This window comes from Hyaena hyaena, unplaced genomic scaffold (genome assembly GCF_003009895.1).
Source record: "Hyaena hyaena isolate Hyena2069 unplaced genomic scaffold, ASM300989v1 scaffold_449, whole genome shotgun sequence".
Lineage (NCBI taxonomy): Eukaryota > Metazoa > Chordata > Mammalia > Carnivora > Hyaenidae > Hyaena > Hyaena hyaena.
Genome location: NW_024081076.1, coordinates 1,060,713 through 1,080,606, shown reverse-complemented (window position 1 = coordinate 1,080,606; position 19,894 = coordinate 1,060,713).

The window sequence follows — 19,894 nt, the reverse complement described above, 5'->3', positions numbered from 1 at the left end:
GCTCAGAGCCTGGAGCCTTTTTCGGAGTCTGTGACTCCCTCTCTCTCTGACCCTCCCCTGCTCATGCTGTCTCTCTCTCTCTCTCTCCTAGAAATAAATAAAACATTTTAAAAAAATAAATAAAATAAAATTTATGAATGCTCGGTTAGCTCTGATGTTCTTTCTGCTCTGCCACAAATGTCAGAGAAGACAAGTCTTGTTGCTATTCCTGTCTCTCCATTTCCTGTTTGTGTAACTTTGGACAAATTATTCTCCACATTGAAGCTCAATTTCTTTAATAGAAAAAAATAATAAAAATCTCTCTTCCAACTGATTTGTTTTTTAAATTTTGTTTAAAAGAATTTTTTAAAGTTTATTATTTTGAGAGAGAAAGCAGGAGCAGGGAAGGATCAGGGAGAGAGGAGAGAGTGAGAATCCAAACAGGCTCCACACGGACAGCATGGAACCTGATGTGGGGCTCAATCCCGTGAATTGTGAGATCATGACCTGAGCCGAAATCAAGAGTCAGATGCTTAACTGACTGAGCTGCCCAGGAACCCCTAATTTTATTTTTTAGTTATGGTAAAATATATATAAACACAAAACTTATCATTTTAACCATTTTTTTCTAAATGCTTACTTATTTTTGAGAGAGAGAGTGCGTGGGAGAAGTGCAGGGGCGGGGGGGTGCGGTTGCGGGGTGCAGACAGAGGATGTGAAGCGAGCTCTGTGCTGACAGCAGAGAGCCTGATTCAGGACTTGAATCCACTAACCATGAGATCATGACCTGAGCTGAAGTCAGACACTCAACCAGCTGAGCCACACAGATGCTCCACCATTTTGACCATATTTAAGCGTATAGTTCAGTATCACTGAGTACATTCCTGTTGTTGTGCAACAATCACCACTAGGCATCTTTGGAAATGTTTTCATCTTCCCAAGGCATTTACTTTTATACCCCCAACCTGACCAAATCTTCCCTTTTTCTTAGACCTCCAATCCATTTACTTTTTCTCACCATCCAACACTTGCTTGTCTGTTGCTATGTAACAGGCCATTTATTGGCCTCATAATTCTGTTAGGTGGTTCTTCTGATCTAGTCTGGGCTCCAATGATCTTAACCTGGTTTTGTTTCTGAGTTTGGCTCTATTGGCTAGTTGACTGGGGTTGGCTGGTCTTGGACGGCCTTACTCATATGTCTTGCAGTAGATTGGTTGTTGGCATGTGTGACAAGAACGACTAAATTATGTAATTTCATCCTCCCATTAGGATAATTATTCATATTGTGGTGATGGCAGTATCCCAAAAGCACCAATAGGTCAAAACCCAATGTTCCAATGCTTCTCAAGTGTGGAGCCATTATCAGTGTGGAGGAGACCACAAAAAGGCATGGATGCAGGGAGGCCTAGACAAATTGGGTGACATTGCTATAAAAATATATCACGCCCTTGTTAACCAATTGGATTCCATGCTCTACCACTACAATCATTCATTTCTACACATTATCAACTCTCTTTCTAATTCTCCCTCCAAAATGCTCAATTGGAAAAAAGTCCAAACTCTGGTCAAAGCAAACAACTTGCCTATCCTGTCCTGGATTGGAGTAATCTATACTACTGAAGAAAATCATCCAAACAGGCTAGGTGCATTTAATTGTAATTCACGACTACAAATCCCTTCTGGGCACTGAGTATTACTTATCAGTCCCATCTTATTTTTCTGATTAATTCACTTTGCTATTGCCCTAGAGATGATCTTGCTTCATAGTATCCATCACATATATACACATGCAGAGAAAGAGAGAGAATCAGAGAATCACAACGGTGTTTCTTTCACTTGCTGATAACAACTCTCCTGCAGCCAGTAGCACAGTCCTTGCCTTCCTTCTAGATAGATCCATTTCAAATCTGTTTCTTGAGGCTTAATCTGTTTCTTGTGCTTCTTCCTCAAATATCCAGCTGCCTCCCTGTTATCTCACTTAGATGTCTGCTAGGCAGCTTGAACATAAGAGGCCCAAACAGAACACTTGTTTCTGTTTATTCTTCACCATCACCCTGCAACGCACAAACCTCATCCTCTCTCCTGGCTTTCCTTCATTTCTAATGGCCCTTAATGTTGCTCAAACCAGTAAGTGGGAGTCACTCTTGTTTGCTCTTTCTTGTTACCCCCTCCTCACGAATCCATGAGCACATCTGGTCAGATACCAAAAATGTATTTCAAACGTACATGCTATTTTAGATCTTCCGCTTGCACTACTCTTGCCAGGCCCCCATCGCCCCCATCACCTGCGATGCCTCCTTAACCCATTCTCCCTGCTCCTTCTCTTGGATCTTGAGTCTGCTCTCTCTACACAGCTGCTGGAATCTTTCCAGAACACAAATGATCATATTGCTCCTCTGCTTGAGATTCTCCCATGGCTTTTCACTACACATAGAATTAAATCCAAATTCTTTATGGTTGGTTACAAGGCCCTGATATGGCCCCTGTCTACCTCCTCCTCAGCCTCATCTCACATTGCTCTTCTCTGTATCCTTATGCCTCAGCTAGTCAGGCCCAAGTTCTACTGCTTGAACACCAGGCCTATTCCCGCCTCAGTGGCTTTGGCACTTGCTATTTCCTCCACCCGGGATGTTGTTCATGTGGTGAGGCATTATGGTAAATCAGGCCTGAACTTAGATGTCACCTGGCCATCCTTTGTAATGTTGCTCTCCCTCTACTTCCTTCTCACACATAGCTATGCATATCTCTGCTCACGCTCCATCATATTACCCTGCTTTTTTCTCATAGTGTTTGAGGTTTTAATTTTTTTCATTACTTGAGATGTTTTGTTTATATCTCTTCCGCTAGAATGTAAAATCCTCAATTGCTGAGGACGTACCTATTTTGTTCACTACTTTATTCATACTTTGTTCTCAGGAAAAAGTATGAAAAATAGCAGGTATTCAATACATACTTACCTAAAAAAAGAACAACTAAGTATTTTCCATTGCATGGTTTCTATGAGAAGTTTTTTAATAACGTTTTTAAACATTTTAAACATTGTTTTTGAGAGGGCACAAGTTGGGGAATGGCAGAGAGAGGGGGACAGAAGATCTGAAGCGGGCTCGGCTCCACTCTGACACTGAGCCTGATGTGAGGCTCTAACTCATGAACCGTGAGATCATGATCTGAGCTGAAGTCGGATGTTCAACTGAGAGAGTCACCCAGGTGCCCCTCTGAGATTTTTTTTTTAATGTTTTATTTATTTTTGAGAGAGAGAGAGAGATAGAGACAGTGTGAGCAGGGGAGGGTCAGAGAGAGAGGGAGACACAGAATCCAAAGCAGGCTCCAGGCTCTGCACTAGCTGCCAGCACAGAGCCCGACGCGGGGCTTGAACCCACAAACTGTGAGATCATGACCTGAGCCGAAGTCGGATGCTTAACCAACTGAGCCACCCAGGTGCCTCGATATTTTTAAAACTGTATTTTAAACACTCTAGTATATCATAGTCCCTCAATAAATGTTGTTTATCTCTTTCCTCACAATTGAAAATTAATAGTTTTCCATATTTTTCCCTTGGCACCTAGCATGTAATAATATTTTTTCCTTTGACGCCTATACATATAATAATAATTTTTTGTGTCAGACCAAGATTCGATAATAAGCAGTCAATATGGATTCTGTAGGATATTTCTATCAAGATATTTTTGGTGACAAGTAACATAAATTTATTTGTACTAACTTATGTACAAAAGAATAGTCATAATAAGAACAAATGTGTTATCTTACAGATTTACAGAAAGTACAGCCATGACCTTCCTGGATCTTGGAAGCAGGAACTAGAAAATTAACACATACTGTAGCTATTTCTTCTGTGGTAGCATAACATTTTTGTCTGGATCATTCTCTCTCTGCGGTTAGGGTCTTTCTAGTGTTTCAAGCAATGAATATCCCAACCCTGGCTTTCTATTAGTTCATAGTTTTAATAACCAAAAAAAACAGTAAAACTGGCATTGACAAATAAATTTCCAAATTCCTATAAAAAAATCTGATTTACTCAATTGGGTCAAATACTTGTCTCTACTCAAACATGTATGGCCAGGGGTTGAGGTTATATATCATCAAACAATTGTGCATGCGTGTGTGGGTAAGGGCAGAGTGCAGTCCTCAGGGGAAAAAAAAAAAAGAAGAAATAAAGAAATGGACAAATTCCTCAGAATACATTTGCCTCTCAAGATCCTTAAGTTCAACTTACAGAAGAGTGGAGAAGCAATCTCCAATGGCAGCTTTGGTCTTCGGATCTTAGCTGATTTTCTTCAACCATGTCCCATTCATTGGAAAATACACTGAGAGGGGCCACTTGGCCCAGATGTATGTGGAGAATTTGCCTTGTGTCAGTCACTAATGAGACTTCACACTCCAAGAGCCTACCAGGGAGCTGGTGTCTGATACGTGTAAATTACAAGTCAGATACACAAAGCACTAACAACATGGGGCCAAGAAGTCTTGTCTGATAATGCTGAAGGAACAAATGTAATTGGCATTTTGATCAGCATACACATATTCCCAGGAAGAACCATTTTGAAGCGAGTTACCAAGTAGAGATTGAAACTGAGATGCAAATAGGCACCACTTTCATCTCTGACCTCCAGAGAAGCTTGATTTATTAAGAGTGGAGGAAAACAGAATGATTTGATTCCTGGTGTTAGCACGGGCACTACAGTAGAGTCATGGAAGGAAGGGAAAGTGGATTTGTTTTCATCCTTTTTGTCTACCCATTTAAAAGGCAAGCCTACACGTTTCCCATGCACAAGAGAGATTTATTGAATTTTAGGACATAAATCTTCTGCCTGCCATGTCCCCTTCTGTGACTCTCTCATGAAGAATGAGCACCCTTTGAATTGAGAGATAGGCAAGAGTGAGAAAAAAGTAAAAATTGGACTATCTTTTTTCAACATGGAATAAAAGTCAGAAAAATTAAGATAAGGATGTATGACTGAATGCTGACTTGTATTTTAGACAGTCCAGGTTAGACAGAAAATATTTGCTATCTAAGTCAAGTTCAACTTCATTTTAACAACATCAGGGAATAGTAATTAAGAAGGTATAAATGTTGGCTATGCAAAGGCTATTTCTGCCTTGAGCAAGTAAAACAGAGAATATAATCTTTATCACTTATTCCTCAGATTTCAAGCTTGACTTCATAACCATGTGTTAAGACCTGACATCATAGACCAAGACAAAAACACAGAATGTACACTAGTTGTCATTACCTAGTGTGTCATCTGGCCAAACTCATTGGACTTAACTATGCTAACCATTTTGAAGGGTCCATATATCAGCTGTTTGCTGACAACTACATTTTTTTAAATTTATTCATTCATTCTTGCATTTCTAGACACATTCATTCTCCCAAAAGATTTTTTTGAGAACCTTTCAAATTCCAGGTACTCTTCTAGAAAGTAGGCTATAATAAGGCAAAGGAGGAGGAGGGGGAGAGGAGAGGGAGGAGGAGAAAAGTTAATTAGGACTTTGCAGAATACTTTGTTTGGTTGTGCACTTACTCTATATGTGGTAGTTAATTTTAGGTGTCAACTTTGATAGGCTACAGTGCCCAGTTGTTTGGTCAAGTACTAGTCCAGATGTTGATGTGAAGCTGTTCTGTAGCCATCATTTAATACTTAAAAGATCACCCTTGTGGGGCATCTGGGTGGCTCAGGCAGTTGAGCATCTGACTCTTGATTTCAGCTCAGGTCATGATCCCGTGGTTCGCCCTGACTAGTATAGACCCTGCTTAGGAGACTCTCTCTCTCTCTCTCTCTGCCCCCACTCTCAAAAATAATTAATAAAATAAATTTGTAAAATAAAATAAAAAAATAAAAAAAAGATCATCATTGGTAATACGCGTGGGCCTCATCCAATCAGTCAAAGGCTTTAAGAGCAAAAACTGAAGTTAACCAGCAAAGAAAGAATTCTGTCTCAAGACTCTAACACGGAAGTCCTCTCTGAATTTCTAGCCTCCCTGAACTGACCTACACACTTTAGACTGAAGATTGCAACTTTAACTCTTTTCTGAGTTTCTAGGCTGCTGTCCTGCCTTACAGATTTTGATTTGCCAGCCTCCAAAGTCATGTGAGCCAATTCCTTAAACTTTCCATCTCTCCTCCTCCCACCCTCCTCTCTCTTTCTTCCTTATATTAGGCACTTTCCAAGAGCTTTATATTTACTTAATATCTCATGTAATCTCTGTAACCAGAGGCAGATCCAGATATTATTAGACCTAAAGGTAGTCCATTTGGAAGGCTCTTTTTAAGGAAAGCAATATAAAATTAGAAATACAAAACTAGATACTGGATCTGGAGAAAATTTGTATAAATGAAGCCTTGAAACTTATCCTTTGTTAATGTTGTGGAAAATCCATCTTTTTTTTTATTTTAATGTTTGAAATTTAATATTTAATGTTATTTTTTATTTTTTAATGTTTTATTTATTTCTAGGAGAGAGAGAGAGAGAGAGACAGCGTGAGCAGGGGAGGGTCAGAGAGAGAGGGAGTCACGGGTTCTGAAATAGGCTCCAGGCTCTGAGCTGGCAGTCAGCACAGAGCCCGACGCGGGGCTCGAACCCACGAACCGCGAGATCATGACCTAAGCGGAAGTCGGACGCTTAACCGACTAAACCACCCAGGCACCCCTAATATTTAACGTTATTTTTGAAACAGAGCATGAGCTGGGAAGGGGCAGAGAGAGGGAAATACAGAATCCAAAGCTGGCTCCAGGCTCTGAGCTGTCTGCACAGCTCTAGCCCATGAACCGTGAGATCATGACATGAGCCAAAGCCGGACACTTAACCAACCGAGCCACCCAGGTGCCCCAATCCATCTCTCTTTATAACAATCTGTGATATAGGTACTATTATTTTTAATTTTCCCAACTGACACATGAGAGAATTGAGATTTAAAAGAGTGACTTGTCTCATGCCTTCAAGCTCAGGATCAGACAATGTAAAATTCTAGAATAAATTATACATCATGCTTGAGGCTTAAGGTGCCTTATGTAAGCATATTAGGTAACATTTCACTCAGGAAGCTTCTATTTTGGGTTGAAGAGAGACAATTCTGAGAGGTCTGTGCCTTCCAATTTGATGTACCTTTTTAATTTCTAGATCCAAAATGTACCACCACCACCACTGACCAAATACAACATAGAGAAACAATGCACCATGTAATCAAAGTCTTGGAACCCATATGGTGCTGGCATAGTAGGGTTTCTAGTCAACAAATGGTAATAGTACATAAAAAAAAAAAAAAACTGAAGCAAAATGGAATGCTTTTAGTATTTATGGTGTTTTTTTTTTAATGTTTATTTATTTTGGAGAAGAGAGACAGAGCATGCGTATGGGAGGAGCAGAGAGAGAGAGGGAGACACAGAATCTGAAGCAGGCTCCAGGTTCTCAGCCATCAGAACAGAGCCCAATTTGGGGATCAAACTCATGAACCACAAGATCATGACCTGAGTTGAAGTTGGACACTCAATTGACTGAGCTACCCTGGTGCCCCCTCTGTACTTATGAATTTTAAAACATATTTCCTTTTCTACTTCTCTTTATTCCCAACCAAATGCCATATATTATATTCAAGATACTTGGCTTTAACACAGATATCATTGGACCTACAATAAGCCTTCAACACATTTTAATATTTTGCTCTATTTACTTCAGATTTTTAAAACAAAATATTATAGTTAAAAGTTAAGCCACCATCATATTCTCTCCTTGATTACATTTCTCTCTACCTCCATAATTACTGGTAGAATAAATAAATAATTGAACTCATAAGCAAATCCAGTTGTAATAATATTGTCTCTCCTTTCCTTCTCAGCAATGCCATAGTGATTCCATCCCCTACTCTAGAGATCCAACTGAAGAAACGAGACGAATATTCTGATGCACCCAGAATGTCCAATAATGTCACTGGACAATACATCCTATTGGAATGGAACACCCTGAATCACCTCAGACTGAGTCCCTTCCTTAACCTTTAATCAACTGACAGCCCCTGGATGCATCTGTCTTTTAAAAATTTCCATCAGAATTTCTGCACATCTATTTTTAGAATCACAGACTCACTTCTCTTTAATTTTTAGTGAGATCAAGAGCTTTAGGTGAGGACTAACACCACCAAAGTTTATGAAAAAATCGGCATCCATATGGGAAAGTCACTTTTAGCGTGAAAGGTGTGACATTTTATACTCTGTTGGAAAGAGAAAAATGATATAGACATAGGTAACAGCATCACTTCAAAATTGTGTGATCTATAACATCTAAAGAATTCCTGTCTTTGAGTTCTGTTCTGGCTTTCTTGTTCATGGCTTGCAATCTCTGGCTGACCCTCAACACTGGGGAGAGAGAGGAACGAGCTGTTCCCCCACGACACCAGGGTTCAGAATTCATCTGCTCACTGAAGGGAAGTGGAGGTCTGGTCTGTAGCTGAAAAGAGACATTTATTAAATTCAATGTCCATAGCGGTCAATAGCTCAAACTCTGAGCCAGGCAAGCTTGGCTTGGTGTCCTGGCTTTCCACCTTACTCATTGTATAAAGCCTGAACAAAGGACCCCTTCACCATAACTTAGTTTCTTTATCAGTGACATGGAAATAGTAACTACTTCATTAGGTTAACATTTAATTATAGATTTCATCTAAAGTCAGCTACGCGGTGTATAACACAGACTACATGTGCACCAAAGTGCACAGAGCTGCCTCTCCAACTCCCTTCCTCCTCTGGAAGCTTTACCTTCACCATCAAACTCATTTCAGGGACCACCATGTGGATACATTATGACCTCACTCCCTGACCACAGTTGATGGTTTTGGGGTGGGCATCTGACCAGTCCTCTCCCAATAATTTTGAAACTAGAACTGAGAAGCAGACTCTGAATAATTTCTGCCAAAGATGACAGAAAGCTGACTCAAACGCTGACTTCTTGGGCACCATGATCATCTACTATGAATAAAAAGCTGGTGTTCAGTGGAAGGGAAGGAAAACATGCGATGGAAATAGATAAGAAAAGCTTTGGTGTCTTAATGGCATTTGAATTTCTACCACAGTTGGCTCTGAGATACAGCCATATCCCTGCATTCTATAAGCTCTTCATGTTCTACACCATATCCTGATAACCTTCCAGCCCTTTATACTTAAATTAGTTGAAGTTGAACTTCAATTTCTGGCTGAAAATGGCCTCACTTAAAAATATATTATCTCATTTCCATTTCAGTAAAGGTGAATATTACCTACATTTTACAGATAAGGAAACTAGTTTCAGTAAGTGGTTGCTCAGGGTCAAACCACTGAAAAAACATAGAAGCAGGATCCAATTTGATCCTTCTGCTTCCCAGTATTTATTCTTGCTTCTTCCTCCCCTCCATCATGTTCTTGTTTTTTCATTCTATTCTCTCTACCTTCACCTGACTTTGCTTGTCCTTCGGGTATTAGCCCATTGTTCCTTTAGGAAGTTTCTCTTAACTCTAAGAACCAAATAAAGGTTTTCATTCTATGTTCCATAGCTTCTGTGCTTCCCCTTATCATAGTATTTATCACCTGGTATCCTGGATGTCTCTCTTCCTTTCTGTATGCTCCACTATACTGTGAAATGTCTAAATGTAGGAGAGGTCTCTCTTCTATCTTTGTATCTCCTGCCAGGCAGAGTCCCTGGCATGAAGTAGACCATCTATACATGTAATTGGAATTGAATGAGTAAAGGATATATTTATAGGAGGAAAAAAGGGGTTCTCCGTATCTCCAAAATCACATAACTGAGGAAGCCACCCACTTTCTCACACGGAAGATCAGCCCTGCAGTCAGAACCTTCTCTTCCTGAGCTAGATGCTTTTATTTTATAAAATAATACAAATCATCCCTTTGCTTAACAGCACCCTCTTATGCACCTCCTTCCCATTTCCCTGCAACTTTGAAGCTCTGTTCTAATAGGGAGGTGAGAGTGAAGATAGCAAATAAAGACAATTTAAACACTCTGAGCTATCATATGGCAGTTCTACAGGAAAATATGTCTTGGGCTAATAATGTTCATAAAATTTCTGGCTTTAAATTCAGCCATGCTGTCCTTGTTATTTCCAGGAATAGAAGCTATGGTTTTTCATTAAGTTTTACTTCAAGGTGTCAAAAGTTATCTGGCTTTCATATTTTTCCTTGACATTTAAGGACATATATGCATAAACATAGCATGTATGCACACCTACACACTCACACACAGAGAAAGAGAATGTAAATTTTAAATAAAGTAAATCTAATTATTAATCTAATATTTAATTTAATAATTAAATCTAAAATAATTACAATGCTATAAAAGAGTCTTCAGAGTTTAACCAATCATAATGAAGAAAGTTGAAAGAATAATATTTAAGAAAATAAATTTTTAATGAGTATGACTTGCCCCTTATTAAACTTTTCTCCCCAGAAAAGATCTCAAGTAAAGGAAAACCAATTGGAATTGATGCCAAAATGAGCTATCAGATATGAGACTTTTTTTTTTTTTTTGTATTTGATTTGGTGAGCCTCATGTCTCAGCTTGATAGAGAAGACAGCATGTCTTTTTGTAGGGACCATACTGAAATGGTTTTGAATTATTAGGACTTCTGGGAAAATGTGCCTATTTTGGACAGGTGAACTACTCTGAAGCTGTGAGTCTGTTGCCATCCTCATTAAATAAAATCCTGAAAGATCAAATCCTCATGCAGTTGGGACCAGAAGCTTTCAAAGAGCTGCTAAGCAGTGAGAGGTCTACTTTGTGGCCAATAGCCATCCAAGTTGCTCTTTGAAAGCATTGTCTCCTAAACAAATGGAAGGAAGGGGATAAGAGCTCTTCAGCAGTACAGAGGACACAGCAAACAAAAAGATATGTATTGTGAGTGCTTTCAGAGTAGTGCAGCTTAGCTCAGGAACATGCAAGATGTCGCCTTTCTTCTTGTAGGATGGGGGATGGGAGAACAGAAGACAGAAACACAGAGGGTTAACATAATTAAACCAATGCCCTCATAATGTAGGGAATAGAGTTTGAATAAAGGAACGTATTTCTCGATCACTGTCAAAACTGTTCTCTACAGGATGTGTTTTGGTTCTCAAGGCTATAAGTTGTACTGTATTTAAAATCTCCTATGAGCTGTGCTTACCTTCCATGAATCTTTTTTTTTTTAACTGAAAGTTGCTATTTCTGAATTTTGGTATGACGGAGCAATCTGTTCAGCTGTAGCTTTTCATTTGCTGATTACAATAAGGAAAGGGTTCGTAGTTTTATAAATTCAATTTATCACGAAAGGTACTAACTCAAAGAGATAAATTAAATTGATGTTTGTATTTATTGCCATGAAGATGAAAAGAGTTACTTGGAAGTAAGCTGCAAACCTGCTCTAACCAGAATGCAAGTGAAAATCAATAATTCATTCTCATACATCTTCCTGCACTTTGCTGGCAATTGCAGACAAAATTAACAGCAACTCTGACAACCAAAAGGAATGACTCTACCATGTTTCCCCAGGAGGGCCGCACCATTTCAGTCCCAGTGACATGATGAGCAATTGGCTTTGGGATTTATTGTAGTTAGGGGGTGGGGCCAGGTGAGGGTTCTCAAACAGGGTTTTGCAGGGTTTGGCAAGGGAGGGAGCTTACTGAGATGAAATGTGGAGCAGGGGAGAAAGGAGAGGGCTTGAAAGCTGGCAGCAACCAAACATTAAAAGTACAATCAGATCATTTAATACAGTCTTCATCTCTTATTGGGCCCCTATACTCTGTAGTCTCAGATTCTTTGTGCACATCTGTCACTTTATTTTCTTTAAAGAACTGCTCCCTTTGTCAGGCTCTTTTGTGTGTGTGTGTTTCTTTTGGCGCTCTGTTAGCAATGGCAAACACATAGACATAAGTCTCAGTGACCTGTAAATGTTAGTGACTATCACCATATAAATGACCAAATTGCTTTATCTAAAGTCAGGAGTGAGAGGAAGAAAAGGAGACAGGGAAATAGAGACAAAGATGGAAACAATGAATCCTATGTTTGGATTTCCACTAGGCAAGGTGTCTACTCTGGCCCATTTAATTATGTCCAGTGAGGTCAAGCCATATGGTCCAAATATGGCTATTCAAGTGCCCTCTTTCTAAAGGTCCCGTGGTTGGGGTAAATTTTAATAAAGGAGTGCTGAGAGGGGCGCCTGGGTGGCTTAGTCGGTTAAGCGTCCGACTTTCGCTTAGGTCATAATCTCGCGGTTCGTGGGTTCGAGCCCCGCGTTGGGCTCTGTGCTGACTGCCAGCTCAGAGCCTGGAGCCTATTTCAGAGTCTGTATCTCCCTCTCTCTCTGACCCTCCCCTGCTCACGCTGTCTCTCTCTCTCTCTCTTCTAGAAATAAATAAAACATTAAAAAAAAAAAGGAGTGCTGAGAGGGAGACTATTATGGTACCTGTAACATACTAAGTGAACACCAGAAACTGCATTGTGAGATGGAATTACAGGAGGATTATATAAATATTGATCACAGAAGATGGGAGAACAGAAAAAGGCATGGTCAACTAAAGTCATGATAATTCGTAACACAGCATGGTATGCAGTACACATTAAACTCATAGAAAATCGATTTATTGTTGATTGAATGAGGTCATAAATAAGCAAAATTTGGTCATATTAGTAAAATGAGAAAGATCTGTCATTTGTTAAATGCTATTGAGCATCAAGTATGTTTTAAGTATTGTTCTAAGCACTAGTGTTACATCCATAGGCTAAACAGAAAGTTTCGTGCCCACATGGAGTTGTGGTCAAAAAAGGGAGATTTAGAATAAATAAATCATTTGAAATATAGTGGTTTGTAGTGATAAGAATATTTTTATGAAACACAGACAACAGCATTCTATGTTGGCTAATAGGTTGTTCACTGAGTACTTACTACATACAAGGCCCTGATCTAAATCCTTAAGCTGCAGGCCCTGATCTAAACCCTTAAGCCGCAGGCTCTGATCTAAATCCTTAAACTGCATTCTCTCACATTTGATCTTCCCAACCTCTATCATGTGGCTTCTCTGATTACCCCTGTTCATGAATGAGGTTTCTGAGATACCAAAGAGGTTTTTTGCTCAAGGTACACAGCTTTGAAGTGGCTGAGTTGGTAAAGGATCACAGGTTTACTTAATATGAGAGATGGTGCGCTTAAGTTCTGCACTGTCTTGTGGTCATTAGGTGTCCAGCGCATGTGTGTTTAATACAGTGACTTTATTTTTTTATTTTTTAATGCTTTATTTATTTTTCAGAGAGAGAGAGACAGAGAGACAGAGTCAGAGAGAGAGACAGAGACAGAGTGCAAGTGGGGAAGTGGTAGAGAAAGAAAGAGACACGGAATGGGAAGCAAGCTCCAGACTCTGACCTGTCAGCACAGAGCCTGATGTGGAGCTTGAACTCACGAACCATAAGATTGTGACCTAGCTGAAGTTGGACACTTAGCCAACTGAGCCACCCAGATGCCCATTAACACATAGATTTTAATATCAATTAACAGCTCATCCTAATGGGAAAAGCATGTGGAAACTCTTAGCCAGAAAATATTCTCTTTTCCAGTGGAGCCTGTATTTCTCTTCTTTATTCCAGTTGTTTTTGGGGAGAAAAAAAAAAAAAAGCCAAAGTGTCTTCTGAGCCAAAGGACTAATTGTGAAATTTCTCTTGATCATGGTTTTACAGGTGATACTATTCACATCAGGTGGGATTGAAAAATGGCTGACAATTTGACAATTAATTACATATTTTTTTTAAATGGCTGAACTTTAAACTGTCTGTTTTAATCAAAACTTTCTTTTAAATATACGCTCCTCTCAAGCATTTAAAGAGCACATATTGCTGTGGTTTTTAAGCTTGTCAAAAGGTCACACCAGGATAAATTGTAAGTGGAAGAGGTGAGAAATGATAAGGGAGAGGAGTGGGGATTGGTAGCAAAGGGGAAAAAATAGACCCAACTGGAAGACATTTCAATCAGTTGGGGATAGTCAGGATTGATGAATGTAAGGTGGAAAATAATCTAATTCCTATAAATGTCCATGTTTTATGAAATGAGAAGGTCCAAAGCAGTCTCTCCAGAGAAGGTTTTCTTAGAGTCTAGGAAAAGATTCTGTCTGAAAAGAGTCTGAATCCTCCATATTAAGTCCTATCTGCCACTTACCAGACAAGTTCTTGCCTGGGTCTAACAGTATCTTACCAGGATGTGAGGCTCTGAAGAAGGAGACTGGTAGTCAGCAGTCTTGGTGTCAGGGTCTTCCCCTTGTTTTACCTTTCTTGGCTCTTTTTGTACTATATTTCTCTGAATCTCCTAGCTGAGTACTTTTTTCTCAGAAACTTTGACCACAGCCAAGTCAGCTCCTGTGTCTACCCAAAGCTCCTTTTGCCTAGTAAATAACATGCCTAAAATTCAACATAAGAGTTAATATGGTCCAACCAACTCCATTGATCAATGTAGGCCAATAGGGGCACCTGAGTGGCTCAGTCGGTTAAGCGTCTGACTTCAGCTCAGGTCATGATCTCACAGTTTGTGGGTTTGAGCCCTGAGTCAGGCTGTGTGCTGACAGCTCAGAGCCTGGAGCCTGTTTCAGATTCTGTATCTCCTTCTCTCTCTGACCCTCTCCTGCTCATGTTCTCTCTCTCTCTCTTTCTCTCTCTCTCCCCCCCCGTCTCTCTCTCAGAAATAAATAAAACATTAAAAAATTTTTCTCTTTAAAATAGACCAATATTCTGAAGAGTTCCTTCACTCACTCAAGACTTCAAAATTATCCAATCTGAATTTTTTAATCAAGAAAGGTAATTTTAACATTGCTATCTCTAATAAACTATAAATAATACACAGTCTGGATTTAATTTAAAATTTTCTTCTTTTCCCACTACTGTTAATTCTGGTCCTATTTGATTCTTTCTCTTTTTTATTTTATTTTTTTTATTTTTTATTTATTTTTTTTAATGTTTTTATTTATTTCTAGGAGAGAGAGAGACAGCGTGAGCAGGGGAGGGTCAGAGAGAGAGGGAGTCACAGACTGAAACAGGCTCCAGGCTCTGAGCTGGCAGTCAGCACAGAGCCCGACGCGGGGCTCGAACCCACGAACCGCGAGATCATGACCCAAGCGAAAGTCGGACGCTTAACCGACTAAGCCACCTAGGCGCCCCGATTCTTTCTCTTTTTTAATTGCTCAGGATCTTTCTATGTGTTGTGTCTAATGCTAGTTAACTACTAATACCCATTATTCCCCTCTTTTTTTAAGAGGAATTTTAGCTGCATATGTGGTCATCCAGATAAAGACTATGTATTCCAGCCCTCCCTGCAGAGAGGCATGGCCATGTGATTAGCCTTGGGCCAGTGGAATTTGATCAGAGCAATGTGTTTAACTTCCGGATCATGCGTCTTCTTATAGACTGGCATATAAAAGTAGAGGAGGGCCATCCATGAACACGCAGTAAAGGCAACACTCTCAAGATTGAAGAGCAACAAAATGAACAGACTTTGTCTTTCAGTACTGTCAACTCATCCTACCAGTCTTGGACTCCTTTTTCAGGGACGAGAGAAAAAAACCTTTGAACTTGTATATACCATTTAAGCCACTATGTTTTAGAGTTTTTTGATTACAACAAGCAAGCCTACATTTTAAGTACTCTGCTCATGTTCAAGCCCATTTTTCATTTCATTGGTCACTCTATACACCAGGATGTCTATTATTGACTAGAGCTCTTGGTTTGTAATTGTCTAAAGTATGGGTTTTGGAGTTGCTATTAGCCAAATTTAAATAGGATTTTCTTCATTCCAATGCACCCACTGTAACCTGCTACGCATGCAGGAAATCATATTTCTTGGTTTTCATAGACCTACAGAAGAGCACCTGGTAGTTATCAAGGTTTATTGAGTGTGCAGATAAAGATTCTTTGGGAAGTATTTGTCTGGACCACCCCTGACCTTTAAACTCTATCACTCCGTTCATGCTCCATATTCTAGATCGCACACAAAGTCAAACCAATAAAGAGGAACAAAAAGTTTTAACACTGTCCCAACACCCTGCCCATTTAGCTTTTCTTCAAACTTTGTTTATAGTAATAACATTAGTTTCTTTGTATTTTAAAAACGTTGTCTTGACACTTAGAAAAGATCATTTAAAACTGTTAATAAACCCAGCACCCAGAGTTTACCATTCCACTAACATTTAGTATTTGGTTGATATTTTCCCACTTTCTTTGTTATTTTTCAAAATAAATTCTACACTTAAAAACTAATGGAATTTAAAATTTCACATTTAAAGTTTCCCAGTTAAAGATTTGCACATTTTAAAACCAACCAAATTCAAGGAGTGACTCAGTTGGTTAAGTGTCTGACTACACTCAGGTCATGATCTCGTGGTTCCTGAGTTGGAGCCCCGCATCAGGCTCTGTGTTGACTGACAGCTCAGAGGCTGGAGCCTGCTTTGGATTCTGTGTCTCCCTCTCTCTCTGCTCCTCTCCCGCTCACACTCTGTTTGTGTGTCTCTCTCTCAAAAATAAATAAACATTAAAAAAAAACTAACTGAACTCATATGCATTAGTCAGAGTTTGCCAATTGCTATAACAACACTAGTTGCAATGCTTAACATGACAAAGATGTATCTCTCGCTTAAATATTAACTGAATATGGTTCGTTTGGAACACTTAGTCATGGAGAGAGCCCAGCTTTTCCCTCTAGTAGCCATGCCATCTTTGGGTCTTCAAAGTCCTGTACTGCATTCTCTGGATCTGGCAAAAAGATAAGAGTTAGCTGGCACCTGGGCGGCTCAGTCGGTTAAGCATCTGACTTTGGCTCAGGTCATGATCTCACAGTTCTGTGAGTTCCAGCCCATGTTGGGCTCTGTGTTGACAGCTCAGAGCCTAGAGCCTGCTTCAGATTCTGTGTTTCCCTCTCTCTCTACTTCTCCCCTGCTCATGCTCTGTCTCTGTCTCAGAAATAAATAAACATTAAAAAGAAAGAGAGAGATAAGAGTTAGCATGGAGACATGGAAGATCTCATAGAAGATTTCAGGTCTTAGGCTTCTGCTACACATTCCATTAACTGAAAATCAGACATTTAAGAACATCTAAATGAAGAGACTGGGAAGTGCAATTTACCTGTGAGCTGAGGAAAGAAAGGTCACTCTTGATGAGTATCTGCTTTATCTATACAACATAGTATTTTCTCCTGTGAGTAAATATTCCTAGTAAAGTGACTTTACATGATTGCATAGATAGTTCCTGCCTCCTGTGAATAGTCATATCCCCGGTTCTCAAATCGTTAACTCTGTACTCCATTTTTCATTTCTGTTTGTGGCAGTATCTCCTTAAATTTCCATTTCCTCTTTCTATCCATTTTTTGGTCCTGTTCTCTCTTCTTTCAACATCTCACCATGGTATTAGTGAGAAAATTTCCACTACAAATCTGAGATCACAGAAACCAATTAGTTCCAAAAGCTAATATGCGTTTGGAAGAATGGGAAGCAGAAGGGGTATTTGGAACCTGTCAACCACTCACATATAGGGGGCTATTAATAGCTCTCTATTTTCTTTGGGAAATCATTCCCTCCACAGCTCTCAAATCATGTACTTTAAGTGAACTGACTCCCCCTAGGAGTCAGGGATTAAACCTATGTCTGCTTAATTAAAGCATCATATTTTCCTCTCCCAACAGTTATTTCAAGCAAAGGAAAGTTTGTGTGAGAGTGGCTGAAACTTGGAAGAAAGCAAAGCAGAAGAAATCTAAAGCAATTTGGATTAGGCTTCTGTCTCTTTTGACAAAGAGTCTTGGCTGCTAATAAATATGGAAACAAGCAAGGAGTAATTCGGATTTCATCAATTCAGGGAGATATCACCCCAGAAAAAGAAAACAAAGCAGAATATATCAAAAATGAACCAGTTTTTAAAAATAAAAGCATCCTTATTGAGCAACTCAGTAAACTGAAAGAGTAAATCAAAAGAGGAAGAGTATAGGAACAAGTCTGTTATAGAGAAGATAAAGCTGCAAAGCTTCATCTGTAGTTAATTCCAAGATTATTGAGTATCTGCTATGTTATCCTTGTAAGTACAGCCAGGTAAGCTTCACCAATTAAAACACAGATATATTCCTCAAGTACCAACATAGCCACTTATATTTTTGTGGTCAGATTAGGCTTTCTGTCTCAGCAAAAAATAATAATAATAATAATGTTTAATAGAATGTCCCAGCTCAACCTGAGCAGAGGTTGAGTGTGAACTTGGCAAGAAGATCAGTTACCAATTGCCAAGGTGAAAAGCAGTGACCCCCCAGAGAAAGATGTGCAAAGGCAAGATGAATTCTCCATTTCATCATCTTAGTGCTTAGATATATTCTTGAGTTACGGGCTTGGAAAGGATTTTCTTCTTACGTAGATTACCAGATGAACGGGAAGAGGTGATAGCTTATACTTAAGATCTCACTGATATTACCTTAAATTGTTGAAACCTTGATAGAGAAATTGTCATATTACTTTTCCATGACACAAGAAATGGGAAGTTATGTTTTTGTGGTAGAACATTTCTTGGTTCTTGGAAAAATATACCAATGGGTCATTTACTTTTGCAAGTAAGTACTTTGTAGAAAAATTTTTAAATGTTTATTTATTTATTTTAAGAAGGAGAGAAAGTGCACACGAGCAGGAGAGGGGCAGAGAGAGTGAAGAGAGAGCAATCCCAAGTGGGATCCCCTCTGTCTGCGCAGAGCCTGACACAGGCCTTGCTCTCACCAACCTTGAGATCAAGACCTGAGCCGAAATCAGCTCAACCGACTGAGTCACCCAGGTGCCCTGAGTGGGCTTTGTAGAAATTATAGTCAGAAATAGAGGTGTCTCAGAAGCTGTGGGATTAAGGTACTAAACTGCCTGATGTGCTAACATGAATGTTTGCTAATGACTGGCATAGCTACATCTCTGAATGTGATGTTTCCTTCAGAGAAGATCTAATTTTCAAGTACAGATTTGGAGGGATGTGCTTTCAAAATATCTTGCGGCATCATATGTTCTTCCTTTGCACTATGCTGTACAAAAGAACATTTGTCAACATCACCAACAATCTCCATGTTGTAAAATCTAAGCATCAATGTCTGTTTTCCTTTAAATAACTCAACAGCGTTTAACACTGTCGTCACTCCTTACTTCCTGAAATACTCTCCTCTTCTGAATTCTGCATCAACTAGAAGGTTTTATATTGCATTACTAAATGCTAGAAAATCTGGCTTAAAAACTAAAAGGGATTTATTGGTTTATACAAATGTGAAAAGTTCAGAGATAGCACGGGATGATTTCAGGTACAGTTTAGTCCAGATTCTGGCTCCATTTATACACATTTCTTCAGCTCTGCCCTTCTCCAAGAGTCAGTTTCATCCATAGCTGTGCTCTTTATGGTTACAAGAAAGCTTCTGGCCACATCTAGGGTTCATAGCTTCCCATTTATACCCAGAAAGAAAGGATAGCTTTTCTTTAACTATGGGAAGATAAATACTTGTGTTTCATATTGACTGGAACAGTCTGGAATGGAATCTTGTCGTCAAAATAATGTCATGCACTACTTGAGTTAAGCCACAGAAACCAACCCAATTACTGAGTCAAGGGGAGTGAGATTATCCTGACAGATTCGTACTAACTGGGGCACTTTCTATGGGGTGGAGTCAATCCTACTCAAATTCTCCAACTACAGCGCCATGAAAAAGGGGTGAAATTGATGATGTTTAATCACATACAAGGTTACTCAAATACAATTTTGGTGAGATAGCCTCCTGTTGTTTCACACAAATCTATCTTAGTGTTCATTCCTGGCTCCCTTCCCCTATCCAAGCTGTAAATATTGGATGCTCCAGGGTCAAGAGAAGAGACCTTATTCTTTTCTCTATACCCTCTCCCTGGCTCATGTC